This window comes from Coenobita brevimanus, chromosome 57 (genome assembly GCF_032717465.1).
Source record: "Coenobita brevimanus isolate Jiangsu-jjx chromosome 57, ASM3271746v2, whole genome shotgun sequence".
Lineage (NCBI taxonomy): Eukaryota > Metazoa > Arthropoda > Malacostraca > Decapoda > Coenobitidae > Coenobita > Coenobita brevimanus.
Window position 1 is genome coordinate 48,540,141 of NC_137010.1, and position 22,779 is coordinate 48,562,919.

The 22,779-nt window shown below is 42.9% G+C and overlaps 1 pseudogene; it reads right to left on the reverse strand.

The window, feature by feature from the left end:
- LOC145401986 (maltase-glucoamylase-like) overlaps positions 1–22,779 on the reverse strand; it is a 426,725-nt pseudogene that overhangs the window by 388,783 nt on the left and 15,163 nt on the right.

The following is a 22,779-nucleotide window of genomic DNA, read 5'->3' on the forward strand; positions in this document are numbered from 1 at the left end:
TGGCCGGTGCTACAGCCTGTGAAGATGAACGTTGTAGGTTGGCCAGTAAGGATGTGCCAATGGCATAACTTAGAATTTTCTAGCAGAGCAAAAGAAGAACAAGAAAGCACGCATCGTTCTCATATAAGTGGCGTCTCAGATCAGCAGAGAGAAATTCTGTGTTGTTTGTGGACTATTAAAAAAAAAAAAAATCTTATATTTATTCACTGTGATGTAGAACATAAAACATTTCATTCTCGCTAAATCCAGATTATTCTATTCACAAAGCAGAAATTGTATCACCATGTAACTAGAACAACGTTCACGGTATTTGCCGGACGCTCCAAGAGGAATTGCTAAACTAAGTAAAAATATTTATTTCATATACCTGTATGTCATTAATTAGGAAGGATGAGGGAACGGAGACAAGGAGGGAGGGGAACAGTTAATGTCTCCCTATCCAATGGGGGCGTTCACAAACTCAGGAGTTGCCAGTGATCGCAGGACAATTTAACTAGGTACTCGGTCAACTACTGCCAGTTCTCACAGCCATATATTTTCTAAAATTCCTTCCATGATATTTAGTGAAGAAGAATACACAAATTCTTCAATATTGTAATCAATGGTTATTATACCAGTTTTTTATATATGATTTACTCAGTAAATTACTGCAAAACAGCCACTAGAATGCATAAAACGACTGGTGGTACTTTAGCATTCATCACATTACTTGAAGTCTCGCTGCATGTTTAATTTGAAACGCTTATCAGTTATTTATCAAAGACATTAATGTTTCATCTGGCAAATGCTGAAGAGAATGTACCGAAAAAAGGCCCAATTTATGGAGCCAAAATCAATGCAAAGACGAAGCCGCGGACTGAAATCCCAAGTGCCGATGTTTCCAAGAAGACATTTACAGAACTTGGAGCGGGCGAATGCGTACAATCTTCATCTGATTCCTGTAAATATTTTGACGTCAAACGAGTTCATGTTAGTATTATATATAGGCAAGTACTGTATATCTGAAAGTATTATTTGATTAAAATTATAATAAAAGACATGACTGGGAATGTAAGGAAATGGTTTAAAGCTACGGAAAATATTTGTCAAGACGTTTAGACGGTTAGATTTGTTAGTTTATGATTTCTTTCTACTTTATCATAATAAAACTTTTTTCCCCATTTTATTGAGCAGATATGGTAATAAAATTATACTTATGAACCAATTGATAAAGAAAACATTCACAATGCAGTGGTTTCGTTGACCGCATTTTTATTTTTCAGATCATGTTATCAGGTGAGGATTTGCCAACTGGTGGACGGGAGTTCGCGCCTCGCTCAGGTTGCGAAAAGTTTCACTGACGAAGTGGGTGGTTACTGTCCCCCTCGAGCAAGGGGACGGGTGTGTGCCTGTGTGAAGGTCACAGCCTTGCCCTTAGATCGGACTATATGAGCTCTCAGCTCCCTTCCGGGAGGGTAAAAAGCTGACAATCACGACCATCAAGTGATCCTGATCCTGACCGACCCGGTGAATTACACACACACACACACACACACACACACACACACACACACACACACACACACGCACACAGATCAGATGAGCTTGGTATGGGAATTCAGGGGTCAAGCTTTAAAAAATCTATATTTAAAAAGCATTACCATTTGTCTGAGCTCATTTACTTTTTAGTTTTTTACCTCCACCAACGAAGCTGGAGGAGGTTATGTATTCACCTATGTTTGTCTGTTTATTTGTTTGTCCACACGATATCTCCGAAGTTCTCAAAGAATTTCCATGAAACTTTGTGGAAGGGTAGGCCATGGGCCAAAAAAGAATTTATTAAATTTTGGGGCGGATCCAGATCCGGATCCAGTACTGACAGAGGTATACGCTCTCTGAATGCTTTCTAGTTTTTGTTTTTGTTTTTTGCGACATATATATATATATATATATATATATATATATATATATATATATATATATATATATATATATAGTACGTGCCTTGAGGCTGTAAACACGATGGTCACATGAGAGATGTAGTAATAAGATAGCAGAAACTGCAGTGGTGCTGCCGAAGCTTGACCTCACTGCCTGGGGTATGGTACATAAAAAAAAAAAAAAAAAAAAAATCAAAAGAACTCTTGTCAGCTTTCCGCTGGCATGATCATCTCATCATAGCTTAGCATCCAGTTACATACAGGGAAGATTGCTGATGCCACCCTCGAGGCTCTAGTCTAACCCAGTTCTCTCCTTTGTACAACGAGTGACTCAGTGACTCAGAGACTATAGCGCTCTTAGGCCGGCCCCTGCCGCTAGCAAGGTCCATCAAGATGACATATATATAGTGCCTACCTGAAGATGTGAATTAAGCATTACCATTACCACGTCAAAATAATTTAATAAATATATGATGATAGAAGGATCTCTGTACAGTAGGGGACGGGAGATGTAGCAGCGTGTGATTTAACAATGTGTTGTGAAGCACTGTGGTGAGACAGTGCGTTATATGAACTTACTATGCAGTGTGTGGTGTAGTTCATATGTTGCGCTAGTGTGCAGTGTGCCAGTGTGAGGTATGATAATGTGTGTGTGACGACATGAGTTGTGGCAGCGTTTATTGTGGTTGTGTGTGATGTGGCAGTGTGACGTGTGGCGGTGTGTGAAGGGGTGCTGTGTGGTGTGGTAGCGTGAGATGTGGCAGTATTTGTTGCGGCAGAGATACGTGTGTCAGTATGTGATGTGGCTGTGTGAAATGAAACGGTGTTAAATTTAGTGGTTTGCGTGGTGCGACTGGGTGTGGTATGGCAATGTGTGGTGTGGCACTGTGTGGTGTGGCAATGTGAACTACGGTAGTGTGAGGTGTGACCATGTGAGGTGTGGCTCTGTGAGCTGTAACAGTATATTGTGTGACAGTGTGAGTTGTGGCAGTATGAATTTTTGGCAGTGCGTGGTGTGGAGTTACGGTAATATGAGTTCTGGCAGTGTGGTGTGACCGATTGAGGCGTGGCTGTGTGAGATTGACAGTGTGATGTAGCAGTGTGTGGTGTAACTTATTGTGTGGAAGTGTGTTCTGTTGCAGAATGAGGTGTGGCGCTGTGGTAGTTCGGTAGTGTTTGGTGTGTTTGTGTGAAGTTTGGCAGGTATAGTGTGGCAGTGTGAGATATAGCAGTATGGAGTGTGCTAGTCAGTAATGTGGCAGTTTTTGGTGTGGGAGTGTGTCGTTCGAAGTGTGAAGTGTGGCTGTGTAAGGTGTGACGTTGTGAGGTGCGGCAATCTGTAATTTGACTGAGATGTGACTGAGTGAGATGTGGCAGAGCGAGATGTGGCAGTGTGTGGTGTGGCAGTGTGATGTGCAGAAATGTAAAGTATGGAAATCTGTAGTGACAATGTGGTATGGTAATGTAAAGTGTGGTGGTTTGAGATATAGCTATGTGACGTGTGACAGTGTGTGTGGTGTGGTAGTGTGTGGTGTGCCGGTGTATGATGTGCCAGTGTTTAGTGTGACAGTATATGGGGTGGCAGTGTGAGGTGTGGTAGTGACTGATGTGGCAGTGTTTAGTATGACAGTAGGCTTTATAGGGTGGCAGTGTATATGGTGTGGTAGTGTGAGGTGTGGCAGTGTGTAGTGTGACAGTCTAAAAAGTGGCAGTAGGTGATGTGGCAGTGTGTAACAAGGCAATGTGTTGTGCGTGTAGCATCAGTGTGTGGTATGGAAGTGTGAAGTGTGACTGTGTGAGGTGATGCAGTGTGAGGTGTGGTTATGCGCGGTGTGGAAGTGTGTGGTGTTGGCTGTGTGGTGATAGCAATAGCGGTGAAGTAAATCGGACTGAAATGCAAAGGGTTTATGAGGTGCGGTATGGCGAGGTGTGACAGTGTGATGTACAGCAGAGTATGGTGTGTGTGAGATGCAGCAGTGTCTTACAAAGCACAGTGACTTTTTTATAGTTTACCATCTAGAATGAAAGAGAGAGAGAGAGAGAGAGAGAGAGAATCTGGTCTGGTATTCATCGAGTCTCTTAACCAATTCTTACCACAAACAAGACTCTATATCAACTCAGTGTTATCAGAAATCGTTTTGTTTGTTGTATTTCGTCAGTTCACTAGTTATTTTAATCTGAATGACGAGTGTCTAAGTTGTACTAATGAAGACAAATGAATGAACAAACAATCTTATGCATAACAGAAGTACAAGAATATGAACTCTATTTGGTTTTGAACTGTTAGTGTGTGAGGGAAGACCTGGGAATTTACAAGTAATCAAAAGAATTTTCACTGCACTTTGTTTGACAAGCGGCTGCTGGCTGTGCAGGTGAAGCTATGTAAGTGTATGTTATGGGGAGTTTGTGTAACCAGTGATTTCAGTCCCTAGGGAATTCGTCAACTGAGTTTAAATTGGGATAGGTTAATTAAGGTTAGGTTAATTTAGACCACTGTTAGATTAGGCTGGGATTATCTAGGTTAAGTTTAGGTGGAATAACTGAAACAAAATGGAGAGGAGAAAGTGTGAGAGAATGGGAGTATGGATGGGGTATATGTGCAGGAGTAGATGAGAATGAGAGGGCAAAGGAAGGAGTATGTATAGTTGTGAGTAAAAGATGGAAGAAGAGCATAAGACAGTATGGATCAGTTGGGTCAAGGATTGTGTGGGTAAAGTTGAAAGTTGGAATACAAATGTGGGCGATTGTGTGTGTGTATGCGCCAACGCAAGATCGTGCTAGAAGAGTGAGAGAAGAGTTCTGGACAAATGTGGAAGTGTGCATGGAAAAGTTTGGAAGGAATGAGAGAGTGTTTTTGATTGGTGATATGAATGGTAAAGTTGGTAATGTGAAGGTGGATGGAATAGTTGGTGAGTGGGGTGTGCCTGCTGAGATAGATGTAGTGGACATTTGCGCTGGGAGGGGGTTGGTGATAGCCAATACCCTCTTCAGGCATAAAATGATCCACAGGTATACATGGCGAGTGATGAGAAGGGTGGGTGGTGAACTGAATGAAAGGAAGGCATTGATTGATTATGTGTGTGTGGATGAAAGGATGCGAAGATGTGTAAAGGATGCAAGAGTGTATAGAGGTTGGGGGAGTGGACTTTCTGACCACTACTTGGTGGTGGCCAGAATTAGGATGCAAGTAAGATGGAGGAATAGAAGAAGGGAAAGACGAGAGGAAGGAGTAGTTGCAAGGAGAGTGGAGAGGTTACAAGAGGATGAGAAAAAGGCAGAATATAAGAGAGAAGTGGAGGAACGATTGGGCAAATATGAATTGGAGCAGATGGGAGACGTGGAAGGTGTGTGTAAGATATTTACAGAAGAAATATGTGCAGCATGTGATGTGGTGTGTGGAAGGAAGAGAAGACGGAGGGGGGTGCAAGGAACAGCGTGGTGGACTGAAGAGGTGAAACAGGCTGTGGCACAAAAGAAGAAAGCATACAATGAATGGATGAGAAATAGGGCGTGGAAGAAGCTGAGAGGCGGAAGAGTTATATGTGGAAAGAAAGAGAGAGGTGAAAAGATTAGTAAGAGAGTAAGAAGAGAGCGGATGAGGAATTTGGAAGGAATTTGAGTGTAAAGTGGAGGGACTGTAAGAAAATGTTATAGAAAGAGGAGAAAAGAGTAAGACAGGGTGGAAGTGAAGTTAGCAGGGGAGTGAAAGATAAAAATGGTAGATTACTAGTGGAGAAGGGAGAAAAAGTGAGCAGATGGAGAGAACACTTTAAGGAATTGTTGAACGTAGAGGATGGAAGTAATGCGAGTATAAGTGGCTGGGGAATGGCTGGTAGAAGGAGGGAGGTGAGAAGACAGGAAGAAATCAGTAGGATAGAAGTTGTGGAAGCAATGAAGAAAGTTAAATCGGGGAAAGCCCCAGGAATTGATGGAGTGTGTGGTGAAATGCTGAAGCATGGGGGAGAGATAGTAGTAGAATGGATGTGGAAGATGTGCAGATTGGCCTGGGAGGAAGGTAGAGTCCCGGAGGATTGGAAGTCAGGTATAATCATTCCCTTGTACAAAGGAAAAGGGGATAAAGAAGTGTGTGGTAATCATAGGGGCATTTGTCTTCTTAGTATAATAGGAAAAGTGTATGGGAGGATACTTATAGACAGAGTTAGAGAAAGAACAGAGAAATTAGTTGGAGAAGAACAGGGAGGCTTTAGGAAGGGAAGAGGTTGTGTAGATCAGATATTCATTCTTAGATCTTTAGTGGAAAAGTTTCTAGAGAAGGGAAAGAAGTTGTATGCGGCTTTCATGGATTTGGAGAAAGCATATGACAGGGTGGATAGACAAGGATTGTGGAAAGTGTTAAGAATATATGGAGTAGATGGGAAGTTGTTGAATGCTGTGAAGAATATGTACGATGGTGCGAAGGCTGCAGTGCGTGTGGATGGTGAACTAAGTGAATTTTTCTCTTTGAAAGTTGGTTTGAAACAGGGATGTGTCATGTCTCCATGGTTGTTCAATCTGTACATGGATGGGGTAATAAAAGAGGTACAAGGTAGGGTAGTGGATGTTGGAGTGGCCCTGGTGAGAGAGGATAGTGTTTGGAAACTCCCTGTACTGTTGTTTGCAGATGATACTGTGTTGTTGAGTGAAGACGAAGGGGAGCTGCAAGGCTTGGTGGATGAGTTTGGAAGAGTGTGTAAGAAACGGAACCTAAAGGTGAATGTAGGGAAGAGTAAAGTGATGGTCTTTGAGAGAGGTGAAGTTAGTGAATGTACAGCGAGGTTGGATGGTGAGGAATTGGAAAATGTGAGTACGTTTAAGTATTTGGGTAGTGTGATGAGTAAGGATGGAGGTTTGGAGGGTGAAGTGCTTGAAAGGGTGCAGCAGGGAAGAAGGGTTGCTGGTTCCTTGAAAGCAGTGATAAGAAACAGGGAAGTGAGCATGGAAGTGAAAAAGTTACTACATGACAGTATTGTGATACCGACTCTAACGTACGGAAGTGAAGCTTGGACATTGTTGGAAGGACACAAGTCAAGAGTGAGAGCAGTGGAAATGAGTTATTTAAGAGGAGCCTGTGGAGTCACGTGGAGAGACAGGCTGACGAATGAGGATGTAAAGGAGCGTTGTGGTGTGGATGTGGATGTGATAGGATGCGTTATGAGGAACACACTGAGGTGGTTTGGCCATGTGGAGAGGATGGAGGGTGAAAGACTGACGAAGAGAGTGTATGTGAGTGAGGTGGAGGGGGGAAGAGGGAGGGGGAGGCCGAGGATGAGATGGAGGGATGGGGTGGAGAGTTATATGAGAGAAGGGGGTGTGAGTTGGGAGCAGGGCAGTGAAATGGCGGTGGACAGGGCGAATTGGAGGCGATTTGTTTGTGGCCACCCCAAACGGGATTGAGGCGTCTGGCAATAGATAGATAGATAGAAGTTTAGGTTAGGCAAGGTTATGATAGGTTAATTTAGATGAATGCCAAGCTATGTTAAGTATTCATCCAAATTAACCTAACCTAACCTAACCAACCTAGCCTAACCTAACAAATTTTACCTAGATTTTCCCAGCCTAACCCTGACTGCACCCCAAATTAACTTGACCTTAATTAATCCATCCTAATTTTAACTCATTTCACCAATTCACTAAAGACTTCATAAAATCACTGGTTACACAATCTCCCCATAACATGTACACAGCTAATGGTACACATAATATAACCTCAAGGAAATCGTAAATATTAGCCCTGTACTTACCGCAGTGTAGGTGGAGTCTGAGACCATCCATACAAGTTGTGGACATCGTAGTGAAGAAGCTCTCTCTCCTCACCCTGCCTCGCTACCATACACAGAGTCTTGTCGGAGAGTCTGAGGGGAGAGGAAACAAGCGGATGAGGGAGGGAGTGGGCGAGGGAGGAAAAGGGAAGAGAGGAGGAGAACAGTTATTGTATGATGCTGCTGGAAACCTGGGAGAGAGAGAGAGAGAGAGAGAGAGAGAGAAGGGGGGGTGGATATTTTTATGCAAATTTCTATGATGGATGCTGCAATTTACAGGCTGGAGCATAACCGATAAGTCCCTACCCAATGTTTGTTCCTTAGTTCTTATTTGTTTCCTCTTTCCCTTGTCTCTTTTGGCCGTGTAAATGTGTTGATGGCTTTTGTATTTCACTGTTTCTACCGTCAGATCACCATCATATAAATACAGTTAAGGGGAAATGCCTCGTAGTAATGAGTCAGTAATTTCGCTTCGGTGGCGCTACTGAAAGAACCCGCGTTTAATTTCCGGGCCGACAGGATTGTTGCTTCCCCCTTGTCTCAGTTTGCCTATCAATAATCTACAGTTGGGGACCGAGGGCAAAGTATCACATGCGGTCTGTGTCGCAGGGGAAGATTTAACAGAATATTTTTATCCACCCTTATGATCCTCGTGTAGTAAATAGGCATTGCTTTAACTCTTCATTTTCCCATTCTCAAGTTTCATTCATTCCCTCCTTCCACCGGGTCTTCTTTAACTCATTCATCTGAAGCATGTTTGTTGTTTTATTTTTGCTGCCACCGAACGATTTTTTTCAATATAGGAATGATAGCTAGTGGTGATGGGGTGTCTCTGAATTTGAGAGTTCCTTCTAAGTCCAAAACTCTAAATAAAACTCGCGTGCATCAAGATTCAGTCCTGAGTCCATTGTTGTTCAGCTCAGCCCTCTTAGCATTGTTGAGAATGTTTTAAGTCCGTTACTTCAGAACCTGTTACATGCTATTGATTTAGTTTGGTTACTGAACAAAGAAGGCCAGAGAGAAGTTTGAAAGGTGGAGGAATGGAACGGAAGCAAAGGAACTGAAAGCTTAAACTGGTAAAACTAAGGCCATAGTCAGCAGATGTGAAGAACGTAATATCGTAAAATCAGTTGTGTTGTCCAGTGTCGTGAACAAAAAGGAAGTTGGGAAGACCTGTATCCTGCGTAATTTAAAGTCGCCGGATCCACAAAAGATGGAGTGGTGTTCGAGAGAGACTGCACGATGTGAAAAATTTTCAGTGTGTGATATGTATAGGTATCCGGCCTGTGGACGATTGGATGGACAGTGTCGATTAAGGGGACAGCCACGTGAACTGTGTGGAGAGACATTGTTATATATGGGACATACTGAGAGTGGGAAGGGGAGCAGAGGGCAGCTCCATTACTAGAATAAGAAATGGATGGAGGGTTTTTAGGGAACTGCTGCCTCTCCTTTCTTATTAAGAGTTCTCTTTTTTGTACAAAACATGTGTCAGCAGAGATATGCTGTACGACACACTTGGCATGTGAGCGAAGAGGATATTCCAGACTGAAACACACAGGTATGTGAATGTAACGCTGGATTAGCAACATCTCAGTGAGTGGGAGAACTGGGAATAATGTGCTGCAAGATAGATTTGGCAAAAGAAATATCATAAAGGTAATGTGAACCTAAAGGATAAGATAGTTTATACCTTGGTTTCGACACTTTGAGAGAAGAGGAGTATGACTGACTCAGGAAAGTCCCTGGTGTGAATCTGGAAGGAACAATGCCAGGAGGCAGAGTGAAGAAGTGAAGTCCTGCGTGTGTATTTCTGGATTAGAGACTGGAGATAGGAAATGATTTAAGATCGCAACACATCGACAGCTGCCACTGGGTGAAGCGATGTACACATGGTCTATGGTTGCTCAGTACAGAGCAACTGCAAAAATAATATGAAGAAAGTCGTCATTGCAGTGAAGGAAGACAACCTTTTCAGTTCAGTGACGACTATTGTCTCTCATTCTTGATATCACCAGGTAAGAAGAGGATATACAAAGTGAAGCTGGTTACCAATGAAGTTTAGTGCTGAATCCCCCATTACCAGACGTCTTTCCTCAGCTGAATAAAGTCGTCTGGCAACAGCGAGAACAATTCCACAAAAATCGCCACCATACTGAAAAGGTCAAATTCAGCCTGGACTAAAATTTTCGCTGCCATGAATGCGAGCGTTGAGTCACTAATTACTGGAACGACTTAATTAACCAGGAGTAAATTAGCTTTATTGTGTTGGCAGGCAATATTGGACAATTATATGCACCACGAACTTTGGCCTTTTCTCTCTACGAAGTTTATCCATTTGTCTATCGTTATCTATCTATCTGTCTGTCTGTCTAACTATCTATCTATCTTTCTGTCATCTGTCTGTCTGTCTGTCTATGTATTTATTTGTCTGTCTATTTATTACCTTACGCAGCATCCTGTAAAGAGAAGCCTGGACAAAAGAATCTCTAAGTGCATCTGTTCCCTTTCAGTAACGTACCCACCACTCTCGTACTGTACAATACGCTCTCCATCTCGTCCTCGGTCTCCCATTCCTCCTCCTCCTCCTCCCACCCACCTCTGACACAAATACTCTCGGACAGTAATTTCTTTACCCTTTTGGAGCTACGAGCTGATGCAGGAAGTTGCTGGTGATAAGCTTAACAAGATTCGATTAGGCTTTGGCACATTTTCGAGTGTAAACGAACTACTGAACGTAGTCGTACCTCTGTGAGGTAAGGGTAAGAATTTCTCATTCTTCTTCTTCTTAGTAGTAGTAGTAGTAGTAGTAAGAGGAGGAGGAGGAGGAGGAGGAGGAGGAGAAGGAGGAGTGGTGATGGTGGTGGTGGTGGTGGCGGCGGTGGTGGTGGTAGTTGTTGTTGTTACTGTATGGTCAGGTACCATTTTTATTAAGAACGTCACATTCTGTGGAGTTCTTATTGATATTGTAGATATTTCTCGGGTGGGGGTGGGGGGGGGAAGATCCAGAAGGCTTGCATTTCAAGACTGTTCGAGATAGAGACTCGAAACTTTCAGGAATGATGTATCTTGGTTGCAGGCTTCTTTTGGCAAAAAAAATCTTTTTCCTAGCACTAGCGGCGCACCAGCGCCTTCTATGTTTTTTGTTTTTTTTCAGTTTTTGTTCTCCTGCATAGCAAAAACTGCTGAACTGATTCCTTTGTAAATGTTTCACTATGTACAGTAGTCGTCAACATATATAACAGTAGTGCATCTGGGTATTGATACTGAGATCCAACAAATACTTTTTGAGATATTGAGGAAAATCAAATTGGCCGCCTCATGCCTGAAAGTGCTAAATCTTAAACTACTTGGCCGATTTGGACCAAGCTCGGTGGAAATGTAGTGGGTCAGGAGTGAACATGATCTGCATAGGATGAATGACCTTGACCTTGATCTCACGTCGAAAGTCCCTTAATATTAAATCTACAGTGATAAACGTATTTTCATCTGGAATGTGGAGTTTTTTCAATATTGCTTTAGCAATTTCGGAATCAATCATTATTATTTTGTGGTAGGTGGGGGCGCTCACCATCCACTCACTCGATGTAGTGCTGCTCTCGGGTGTCTGCCCTTTTCTCACCATCCTTCTTTCCTTCCATTCTCGTTTGTCTTTCTTTCCTTCATTCTTTCCTTGTCCTTCTGCCTACGGGTGAATTTACACTCCCTCTTCTGTCTCTCGTTCCTTCACTCTTTCCACTTCCTTCAGCCTGTGGGTGACTCTACATTGAGTGACAAGCCAAGTGGTTTCCTGTGCACCAGGAAACCATTTACTACGCTGGGTGGTAACCATATAACCAAATTTTGGCATCTGGTGGTTTGGTGGGTAATTATTGCGCTCCAATCGGATTGAGCCGGTGAAGGTTTATATCCAAGGAGTGGTTGGGGTTTATTGCTCATGTAATCCCACTCAGGGATGAGTGAGGCTGGTCACTCTCATCTTAAATGTCAGGACCAACTGCCTACCCCCGGGCTCCTACGCTCCTCATGGGGCAATGTAGGATTGGATGATAGATAGATAGATCATCATCATCATCATCAATCATCATCATCATCATCATCAATCATCATCATCATCATCATCAATCATCAATCATCAATCATCATCATCATCATCATCAATCTTCATCCTCATCATCAATCATCATCATCATCATCAATCATCATCATCATCACTACCACTACTACTACCACTACTACTACCACTACTACTACTACTACTATTAGTATTATTTGTAAAATCTAATTTGTCCTTTTTCTCTCCGTCGTATGTTTATGATGTCTGGTAATTTAATTTTTTTTTTTCCGATTTCTCTCAGCACATCTGATTACACTGCACCGCCTCCAGTCCCCCACGATACCACCCCACAGGCACAAGGACTCGTAGCCTCGTCGAGTAAGGAAACTCCCTAACGAATCTTCCTTAGCGATTTATTTTTTAGATATGGCTGGTTTATATCCGTTTGTACGTTATCTATGCAGACTAGGGCGATATTAGAGTGACTTATGAAACACGGAGAAGGACAGTAAGGTGTAATAACCAAAATAAGTCGTTTAGGAAAGGGTGTGAGGGAGCATACTTTACCTACGAGATTACGGGCCAAGCTCTCACCGTGGCACTGGAGGAAGAAACTCACGGCCACCTTCATCATTTTGCCTTGACACATTCACTGCTGGCGCTTTTTATTTATTTGTGTGTGTGTGTGTGTGTGTGTGTGTGTGTGTGTGTGTGTGTGTGTGTGTGTGTGTGTGTGTGTGTGTGTGTGTGTGTGTGTGTGTGTGCATAAGGTTGCGTTAGTTCCGATTTAAGATTCAGAGATATCAAACATGCAGCCCTTTATCATGTATTCTTGAACCGGCTAAAAATATGAAGGCTGTGAAGTTCAAATATAATACTAAATACCCCGAATGAGATAAATGAAAAACTAATATCAAATATGAATTCCACTTCAATTTTTGCAGACGAAAATTAAACCAAAACAAAGGTCTAATTCCAAGCGAAGTATTGGACAGAAAAAAGCCAAGGTTAGGGCTGAAGGGTGTGACTTGGATGGTTAAGGTAGGTCTCGTTAGATTATGTGTAACGCCCAGAGTATTCTCCTAATGATGGCAGGGTTTAGTTCGTCCTCCTTGCTGCCCTTCTTCCTCCCTTCAAAATGACCCCTGATGTTACTGTGCCAGGAATAGCTCTTTTAACCTCCTCAATCCCATAACGTAATTTTGATGCCATCCTCGCTGTTTCCTGGTGATTATGTTTACCGAACCTTTTGACAGACTCTTAGAACTGGAGGGATTTGATGAAGCCTTTTTATTATCCGCGTCACTAAGAGATGTTTTCCCTATACATTATCAGATCATGCGTTCGGTGAACAGAATAAAATAAACATATCATCGAGCTGAAGGGGTTCATCAAAGAAGCTTCCTTGCCCTCTGTCTTTACCACTGTCATCCCCGCCTACCCACACACACTACAGAACAGCGATAGGCAGAGGCAAATCTCCTCGAGTTCTGCCACTTCATCCTTTACTTGTACCCCTCTCCCTTGCACTTCTCTTACCCTGTTTTTTCTTCTACCTGCACCACTCTCCTTCTCCCTGTCTTCTCCCATTTCTTTTTTCTCATACTTTTTCCGTCTCCCCTACCACGCTTTCTTCCCTCCTTTTGTCCTCCCTCCTTCCCACTTCCTTTATGTTCTTCCAAGTTTGTCTTCCAGTTCACCTCACTTCCGTTCTTCTCTTGTTTTATTTCTTTCCTGTTTTGTGTCAGTCTTTCCTCTCTCCCTCTTTTCCTCTTGTTCTTCCTCTCAACCATTATCCTCTTTCACTTCCCTACAAACGCAGGAAAAAGCTAATCGTTCCAGCTCGAATTCGAACAACTGAGGCTCCACTTTTCCTCCCCCTTACTATTTTTCCTCAGCTTTTCGTTCTTCCTTCCTTCCTTTCTTCCTTCCCTCCCTCTCTTCCTCTCCTTCTTTCCCACTTTATTCAAATTCTTCCTGTTCAGCCTTCTGTTTATTTTCACTTTCTTTCTCATCACTTTCGTCTCTCCCTCTCTCGTACCTTTTATGCTTCCCTCCCTCCTTTCCTTGTCTCACACTGTAGCAGCAGAGCTTGTAACAGGTGGGTCATATCAGCTAAAACTCGGATACTTGACGTGAGGCTGAAGTTTTCCCTCCCTCCAACCCTCCTTTTTTCCCCTTTCCTCCCTCCTCTTCATCCTCCCTATTTCCTCCCTTTCTTCTCTGCCTTCTTTCTCCCGTTTCTCCCTCATTTTTCCCCTTCCTTCCTTATTTCTTCCTTCCCCATTTTTTATCTATATCTCATGACACTTCCTTCCGTCCTACCAATTTTTCTAACCCTCTCTCATTCTTGCTTCCCTCTTCCCCTCTCTTCCTCCCACTTTCCCTTCCTTCTTCCCTCCCTCCCCCTCACCTCTTGCCCCACACCGTAGCTGCAGCGGTGGGGAAGGGTGGGTCATCCCAGTTGGAAGTCGGACACTTCAAGCTCCAGTTTTCTGTGAACTCCTCTGGCCAGTTCCAGGGGCGCTCCTCGTTGGTTCCAAAGTTGGCTGGCTCATTCATATCCTGCACGAGAGAGAGATCAAGTCGGTAAAGGTAGCAGTTAATCCCATATCATCCCCTCGAGGTGCAGGCTACAGGGCTGAGGCTAGGCCACAATCTATTACACCCAAAGACAGATGACCAGCCTAATCTCCCTGATGACATTACATAATCGACAAACCTCCATCTACCCATGGTAATCGGACCTATACAGGTTTGACCTGATCATTCTAACAACTACTGTATACCACTAGGGTAGTAGAATAACTTACAGTTTAGCTTTGACGTCAGTAGACGATTTTCTTGGACTTGCAAGAACCTGAACTGGTGAAGATATTAAAGAAAACTTTATTTAACCCCCTCAAGTCGGAAAAGTCTCCCTATAATTGAATAAAAAGGTCTGGAAATAGGGTGAATAATTTAAAAGAGGACATACTCTGGATGAGGGAGTTAACTGCGGCTGGGTGGTTAGGGCAGTTAGTCAGTATTTAGAAAAGAATATGGCAACAGGAGGATAGTTCGGTTTATTTAATTATGATTAGCTGAACTTAGTTTACCTTAGCTTAGTTTTGTTTAGAAATTTACCTGTGGGAGGACAGTTAGGGAAGTTAGACCGTAAGAAGAAAAAAATATAACTGTAGGAGGGAGGTTAGAGTAGTTAAGAGGAGAAACTTGTTGCACAGGGAGGTAGCTTGACAACACTTTGGAGGAGAAATCTAACTGCAGGAGAATAGTTAGGGTGATTCTACCCGTTATGAGAAATTGGTTTCGAGAGTGGTTTCGGTTGTTAGGAGAAATTTCACTGAGAATGGATGGCTACTCTGCTTAGGCCGTGGTTAGACCACAATTAGGAGGAGAAATTTATATGCGGGAGGGTGAAATGAGGTAGTCAGAACCTTGTTAGGCGAAGAATGTTACAATAGGACGCTGGTCAGTGTCACGAGTTGGCGCGATTAAGTATTTGAATAAACTCGTGACATTAACTTTGGTGGGAAACCGCAAATTCTAGCGGAATCTCAGTATTTATTGCTCAGTTTAACCGCCACGTTTTCACCCGATCGGGAGTGTTTTCAGAACAATTTTTCACTGTGTCATAAATGATCGTCTTTGTGCGCGACTTTTGCACCTCCGCTGAGTACTTTGTTATGGGTGTGTTTCACTCATTCTAGCCGTTAGCAATTGTGGCTCGACACTTGCCTTTCTCTCACGATTTGAAGTCAGTCAAGATTTGCGTGCCATGGAAACAGGTACTGTATGTGGCAGCATCCTTCCTCAGCAACGACGCCTAGTTCCTGCCGCCGCCGTATTCCCACCTAGCGTGATTGGCGAAAGGCTCAGAGTGTGCAGTGTCCTTCCTCAGTAACGACGCCCAGTCATCTGCTTAGTCCACTTTTCTGACCAGTATTTCTTTTCGTTTTTTCCTAGGTTTAAGAGTTAGCTTTTGAGTGAGCGAGTGAGTGCGATCTCCTTATTTTGAATTCATTTTCAAATGTAACATAAGTTTACTTCTTTGTAATCAATAAATTTAACAGTTCTTTTTCTTGAGCTTAATGTAATGTAAACTCGTGTTTTATTTCTCCATAAGCTTATTCTAGTTGCAGCTCCTAGCTTGCATAAACGATTTGTATTATTCATAACTGGTACTTAGGCCAGTCCTTTTGTATTAACTCAAATCCGTTGTGCCATCTAGGAGTTAATTGCATCAGCAAGAACTTGTTTATCATTAATAGCATTAGTTATTGATTGTCAGGGGTGGAGTCACTATCTCCAGAGGCCAACAGTACTAATAAACAGCACGTGTGAATAATTAGTCTCTGTTGTGTACTGTTGAGAAAGTTTATAAATTCTCGTCCTTAGAAAATCGGCGAAGTAAGCCGGCATAAAGTAATCATTGCTTGATTTTCACAAGACAATTTATTTTCCTGCTCTTAAGTATTATTGAATAATATTCTTTAATATTGCATACACTTAAAAACCCCGTGACAATTGGTGACCTCATTCCAGCATATTAACTCCTACCTCTAAAGTTATTCACGAGATAATACTCACTCACTCATACTTAGGTATTTATCATTAAGTAAGTCTATAGGCACTATCTTACTAGTGATTATTGATTCAGTTTTATTAATTTACGTAATAGTTTTCACAGTCAGTTGTTTGTTTAATTTTCTTTCTTTACCAGTTTAATTAAAACTGGTCACCATTAACCTATGCCTATATTCTTTACTCTTGATTATTGGCATCTTCCTTTGCAAATTGCGGTCAGTACTGAGTCGCTAGTTTACTTAGATTGAGTTAGCATCATGTCTACCAGCATCTATGTACAGGAAGCCAAAGATATGGGGCTTACGGATCTGGAGAAAATAAAGGACTTTGTCATCTTTCGGTTTAATTACGAACAGCAACGCGAGAATGATGCTCGTGAAGAGCGTCGAATTCAGCGTGAGGAACGTGAAAAGGAGCGCAAATACGACCGAGAACAGCGCGAACACGAGCAAGAACAGTGCGAATGTGAGCGGAAACAATGCAAACTCGAGTCAGAACACGAGCGAAAACAACGCGAACTCGAGTTAGAACATGAGCGAAAACAACGCGAACTCGAGTTAGAACACTAGCAAAAACAACGCGAACTCGAGTTAGAACATGAGCGAGAACAGCGTGAGGAATGAGAGAGAGAACGAGAACACGAACGTGCAGAGCGAGAAGCACGCAAAAAACATGAATTTGAAATGTTGAAGCTCAAGCGAGATTCCTTGGCTTCAGACACATCTGGTGCAGCTGGCCCAAGCTCCACGAGCGCTATCCCTGCGCATATTATGACGACCCCACACATCAAGCTTCCCCCATACAAGGAAGGCGAGCGAATCGAGCCATACATAGCTCGTTTTGAAGACATGGGTCAGCTTTACCAGCTGGATGATGCAGCTAAGCGGCTTCAGTTTCTTAGCCTGTTTGAGGGCCCTGCCCTAGATATTCTCCACAGAATTTGTGGAGACAATCTCACGTATGAGATGATGAAGGCCACACTCGTCAAAGCATACGGTCTCACAGTTGACAACGCCAAGAGTCAGTTCATGAGGGCGCGTTTACAGGAAAAAGAGACTGACGTTCAGTTTCTTGACCGGCTTACTACTTACTTAGGTGAGTGGATGGAGAAAGATGAAACTCCTTTCACACGTGAGGAGATAATTGACCTTATGCTGCACACGCAGCTAGAAAAGTCGTGGCCTACTGAACTTATGGTTCAGCTTAAGATCTGCCAGGTAAGAGATGCCAGCCAAATTGTGAAGAAGGCTGATGCATTCTTCACTGCATACGGGTATCAAACCGTAAGCAGCATACCTGGAACAGGAAAGCTGATAAATCTGGGAAACCATCTCTGACTGAACCCCAGCAACAAGGCCGTTCTCAGAAAAATGGCCAAGGTCCAAAACCACAGAGGAAGGACCAGGGGCAAAACACAAAAGCCTGAGTGGAAGAGGTACAAGTACCCTAACCAGCAGCAGTATCAGCCACGCAATTGACCGACGGGACAAACCTTTTCAGCACCAGCCCCAGTGTATCGGGGGCAGGAGGCGAATGCAGCCTTCATTCCTCAGCAGCATGGTGGTGTTGTCCCTAGCAGTACGGGTACTTCCCCACAGTTCACTAGTCCCACTGCGACAGTGAACCCTCCTCCACAGATGGCCAATGCTCCATCTCCCCAGGCAGTGAGTACAACCCCTCAAGTATCAAGTTCTCAGGGCACCATGTTTGCCACATCATTTATTCAGCAGCCTAATCAGTGGCTAGCTGCTTCCTCCACAGGCCCTCCCACAGGTGACAGTGCCTTCCTTGTTCAGCCAGGGTTTGTGGGAGGCATTCCTGTGAAGTTCCTGAGAGACAATGGTTCCTCAGATTGCACTGTCAGGCAGAGTCTAGTTCGGCCTGAGGAGTACACAGGTCGACAGAGCCAAGCTAACCTTATTGATGGATCAGCGAGATTGTTCCCTGAGGCACATATCCAGGTGGCATCTCCATTTTACACTGGTACGACAGTCGCAGTTGTCATGCCAGAACCTTTATTTGACCTAATCATAGGCAATATTCCTGGTGCCAAGTATAGTTGCACTGAAGATGACGCTACTCAGACTTCGGCTGCAGTAACACGAGCCATTGCTGAGGCTCCAAACTGTGTCACCCCGGTGACCATTGCATCGCCACAAGATCTGATGTGTAGCCAAGTTGTTGTTCAAGAACAACATTCTGACCCAACACTTGCTGCCGTGCGAAAGAAACAAAAGGGTAGAGTGATAAAGTATTCATGGGGAGGTCAAGCCAAGTTCCTTCGCAAACAAGAATGGCTGTACTGTGAGTCACGGCCCCAGGGCGAGGTTCGACTGCAGTTTGTCATTCCCGCCAAGTACAGCCAAGCAGGGTTAGAATGGGGTCATTGTTCAGCCTCAGGAGGTCACCTGGACAAAAGGAAGACCCAGGGCCATATCCGAGCTGACTTTTTCTGGCCAGGGATGGGACGAGAAATAGATAGTTTTGTGTGTTCCTGCAATGTGTGTCCACGTACCACAAATCAGGGACATGTCCTTCCTGTGCTGGTGCAAACCACACCCATAATCTCTGAGTCATTTGAGAGACAGGGCAGTGGTGAAGTAGGTGCAGACCTGATGTCCCGCCTGCTAACTGCTGACTAACACGGGCAACTGTTGTATGCTGGGTTCCGTAAGATAGGCGTTCTCAGATATCTGAGTATTCCAAGGACCAGCCTGGTTCCCAATTAAAAGTGTAGACCTGACGTCTCACCCGTTGGCCCCACAGGACACGTTACATCCAGGACTTGTATATACAAGTATACCATAAGTTCAAGGGGGAAGTTTGAGAACCCTGCAGAGACAGTCAGAGGCTGTGTATGAATTACCTTGTGGAACGTCTCGAGCTGTGGGCCTCTCTGAGGATTCCTGGAGAATGCACAATATCCACACGAGTGTTCACACCCACGGTGGGTGTTAAAACGTGACCTGCCTGAGATTACGTGGCGATTCTCAGCTTCCTGTCATTAATCTTAAGTGTAGATTTAGGTTAACCAGTAAACTGCCCGTCCTAAGAGATTTGAGCAATTCAAGAACTGGCACGTTTCCTGGTTAATAATCTTAGGTTAACTGCCCGTTCTACGAGATTTGAGCAATTCAAGAACTGGCACATCTCCTAGTTAATAAGCGTTAACCAGTAAACTATAAGGGTCCCGAGAGATTTGTGAATCCTAAGACTATGTTTCCTGGTTAATAATGACATAAGTACTGATTGCTAGGCAGAGAGAGAGAAATTACACTTTTGATGCTCCATCTTGATTCCTTTTGCAGGTGCAGCTGGCGGGTGCAGCATTGCCGTGCAGAACAGCTGATCGTCCCTGACGCATGCTGCCGCCTCTTCTCTTCTGCCTCATCGTCATCATTTATTATTGATTTGGATTATGTAATTTTACACATAGGTACAGTTACACCACAACTGTCACGCCTACACTGTGTATTACATACATTACGCTACATAATAATTAGTTGTTAATGTACATGTAGCGAACTTTTCGCTCAGTTTGACCTGAGTACAGGATTTTTCATCGTCGTCACGGAGTTTTTCCCTCAAGCTTGCTTCTATTAACGTAAATATGAGTTTTTTTTTTCACTCACTGGCAACTGTGACCTTCTCCTGTAGCAGGATAGCACACACACACCACAGTGTGAATCTTGTGTGACTGAGTTAGGATTTATATGTATGATATTGAATTTTTTTTTTTTCCTGAAAAAAAAAAATTTCATTTTTGATGGGGCGTAATGTCACGAGTCGGCGCGATTAAGTATTTTTGAATAAACTCGTGACATTAACTTTGGTAGGAAACCGTGAATTCTAATGGAATCCCAGTATTTATCGCTCAGTTTAACCGCCACGTATTCACCCAATCGGGAGTGTTTTCAGAACAATTTTTCACTGTGTCATAAATGATCGTCTTTGTGCGCGACTTTTGCACCTCTGCCGAGTACTTTGTTATGGGTGTGTTTCGCTCATTCTAGCCATTAGCAATTGTGGCTCGACACTTGCCTCTCTCTCACGATTTGAAGTCAGTCAAGATTTGCACGCTGTGGAAACAGGTAGTGTGTGTGGCAGTGTCCTTCCTCAGCAATGACGCCTAGTTCCCGCCGCTGCCGTATTCCCACCTAGCGTGATTGGCGAGAGGCTCAGCACGTGCAGTGTTCTTCCACAGTAACAACGCCCAGTCATCCGCTTAGTCCACTTTTCTGACCAGTATTTCTTTTCGTTTTTTCCTAGGTTTAAGAGTTAGCTTTTGAGTGAGCGAGTGAGTGCGATCTCCTTATTTTGAATTCATTTTGAAATGTAACGTAAATTTATTTCTTTGTAATCAATAAATTTAAGTTTTTTTTCTTGAGCTTAATGTAATGTAAACTCGTGTTTTATTTCTCCATAAGCTTATTCAAGTTGCAGCTCCTAGCTTGCATAAACGATTTGTATTATTCATAACTGGTACTTAGGCCAGTCCTTTTGTATTAACTCAAATCCGTTGTGCCATCTAGGAGTTAATTGCATCAGGAAGAACTTGTTTATCATTAATAGCATTAGTTATTGATTGTCAGGGGTGGAGTCACTTTCTCCAGAGGCCAACAGTACTAATAAACAACACATGTGAATAATTAGTCTCTGCTGTGTACTGTTGAGAAAGTTTATAAATTCTCGTCCTTAGAAAATCGGCGAAGTAAGCCGGCATAAAGTAATCATTGCTTGATTTTCACAAGACAGTTCATTGTCCTGCTCTTAAGTATTATTGAATAATATTCTTTAATATTGCATACACTTAAAAACCCCGTGACAGTCAGGTAGTTATGGTTTCTAAACAGGCTGCTGGAGGGCAGTCAGACAGCAACAAGGGCAAGAAGGAGGGTGGGTGGGACATGTGGTGCCGGAGTGTGGGTGGTTTGGATAGTTACACTGTACCAAGTTTATATGGACCTTGAACTACAACCTTAAAGAGGAGAACTTTGACCCGCTGGCAGCGGAAGCGTGGGGGAAGGGATTCCTTAAATTATCTGAAGTCAGTTGAAATATAACGGCGTTGTTCTTGATACTTCTTCGTATGAACACTGTCTTGGCTGCTTCACTTTTAGACTAGATGTTTTAATAAACTGGATCCGGTGCCTTTCTTTTTATTCATTCTTCCCACCAGCAGACAATTTTTACTTAACTTAGAAAGGATAACTTGTCGTGAAAGGGTTACTAGGCTATCTAACCCTTACAGTTAGAGAAATCTCTCCTAAACTGAACAAAGTTGCCTTGAGATAGCAAGAATAAGCTAAAATAATGTAATTAAAGTGAAAGGATTAAGGGTTAAGGTAAATAATATTTGTCAGTTTCGCCAAACCAGCTTTTGTGGGATACATACAACTTTCTGGGGTTAGAACAAAATATAACCATCCCAGTTATGACAGAAACTTTAATTAATAAGCACATTATTAAACATCTTGAACCCAACAACTTAATTAGTGATAGACAATATGGTTTTCGCCACGAAAGATCCACCATTGATATACTCAATATCCTAACTTATACCATCCATCAATCAATTGATCTACATGGAGAAACTCATGCAGTAGCTCTTGATATTTCTAATGCTTTCGACAGAGTATGGCACCATTCCCTGCTGTCCAAATTCCCTTGCTATGGACTAACATCTTCTGTTCCTTTGATATCTTCATATCTTAGTGACAGGAAAATAAGAGTAAAAGTAGATGATGTATATTCCAATTTCCACTCAATTAACGCCGGAGTGCCACAGAGATCAGTTCTGGCGCCAACCCTATTCCTGGTTAATATTAATGATCTCTTATCTGTCACCCACAATCCCATTCACTCATATGCAGATGACTTAACGCTACATAGTTCATTCACACTCAGACATCCATTTACAAAGTCCAATACCTCTACCTCTCAACTCAGTACAGCCATCTCCATAAATCAAGATCTATCTACGATCAGTGAATGGGGACAAAACAACCTCGTCTCCTTTAATGCTAGTAAAACTAAATATATACAGTTTACTAATAGACAGATATTGCTAGATTCGTACATTACCTTCAGTGCTACTAATATTCCCATCTCCAAAAGTATTGAAATTCTTGGCGTCTCACTTAACAATGCCCTCAGCTGGACCTCTCATGTCAGATCACTTGCTAAAACCACCTCAAAGAAACTTGGATTATTGTACAGATTCCGTAACTTCTTCGCTGATGAGCAGTTGGCTATAACATATATGTCATGTGCGCTCTCAGTTTGAATATTGCTCACCCTTGTGGAATGGTTGTGGAGAAGTTACATTAAAACAACTAGACAAAATTCAGAACAAAGCTGTTAGAATCATTAACAACCCTACCATTACAAATAAACTACCTCCCCTGCAAGTAAGAAGGAATGTTGCCCCCCCTTGCATTATTTTACAGATATTGTT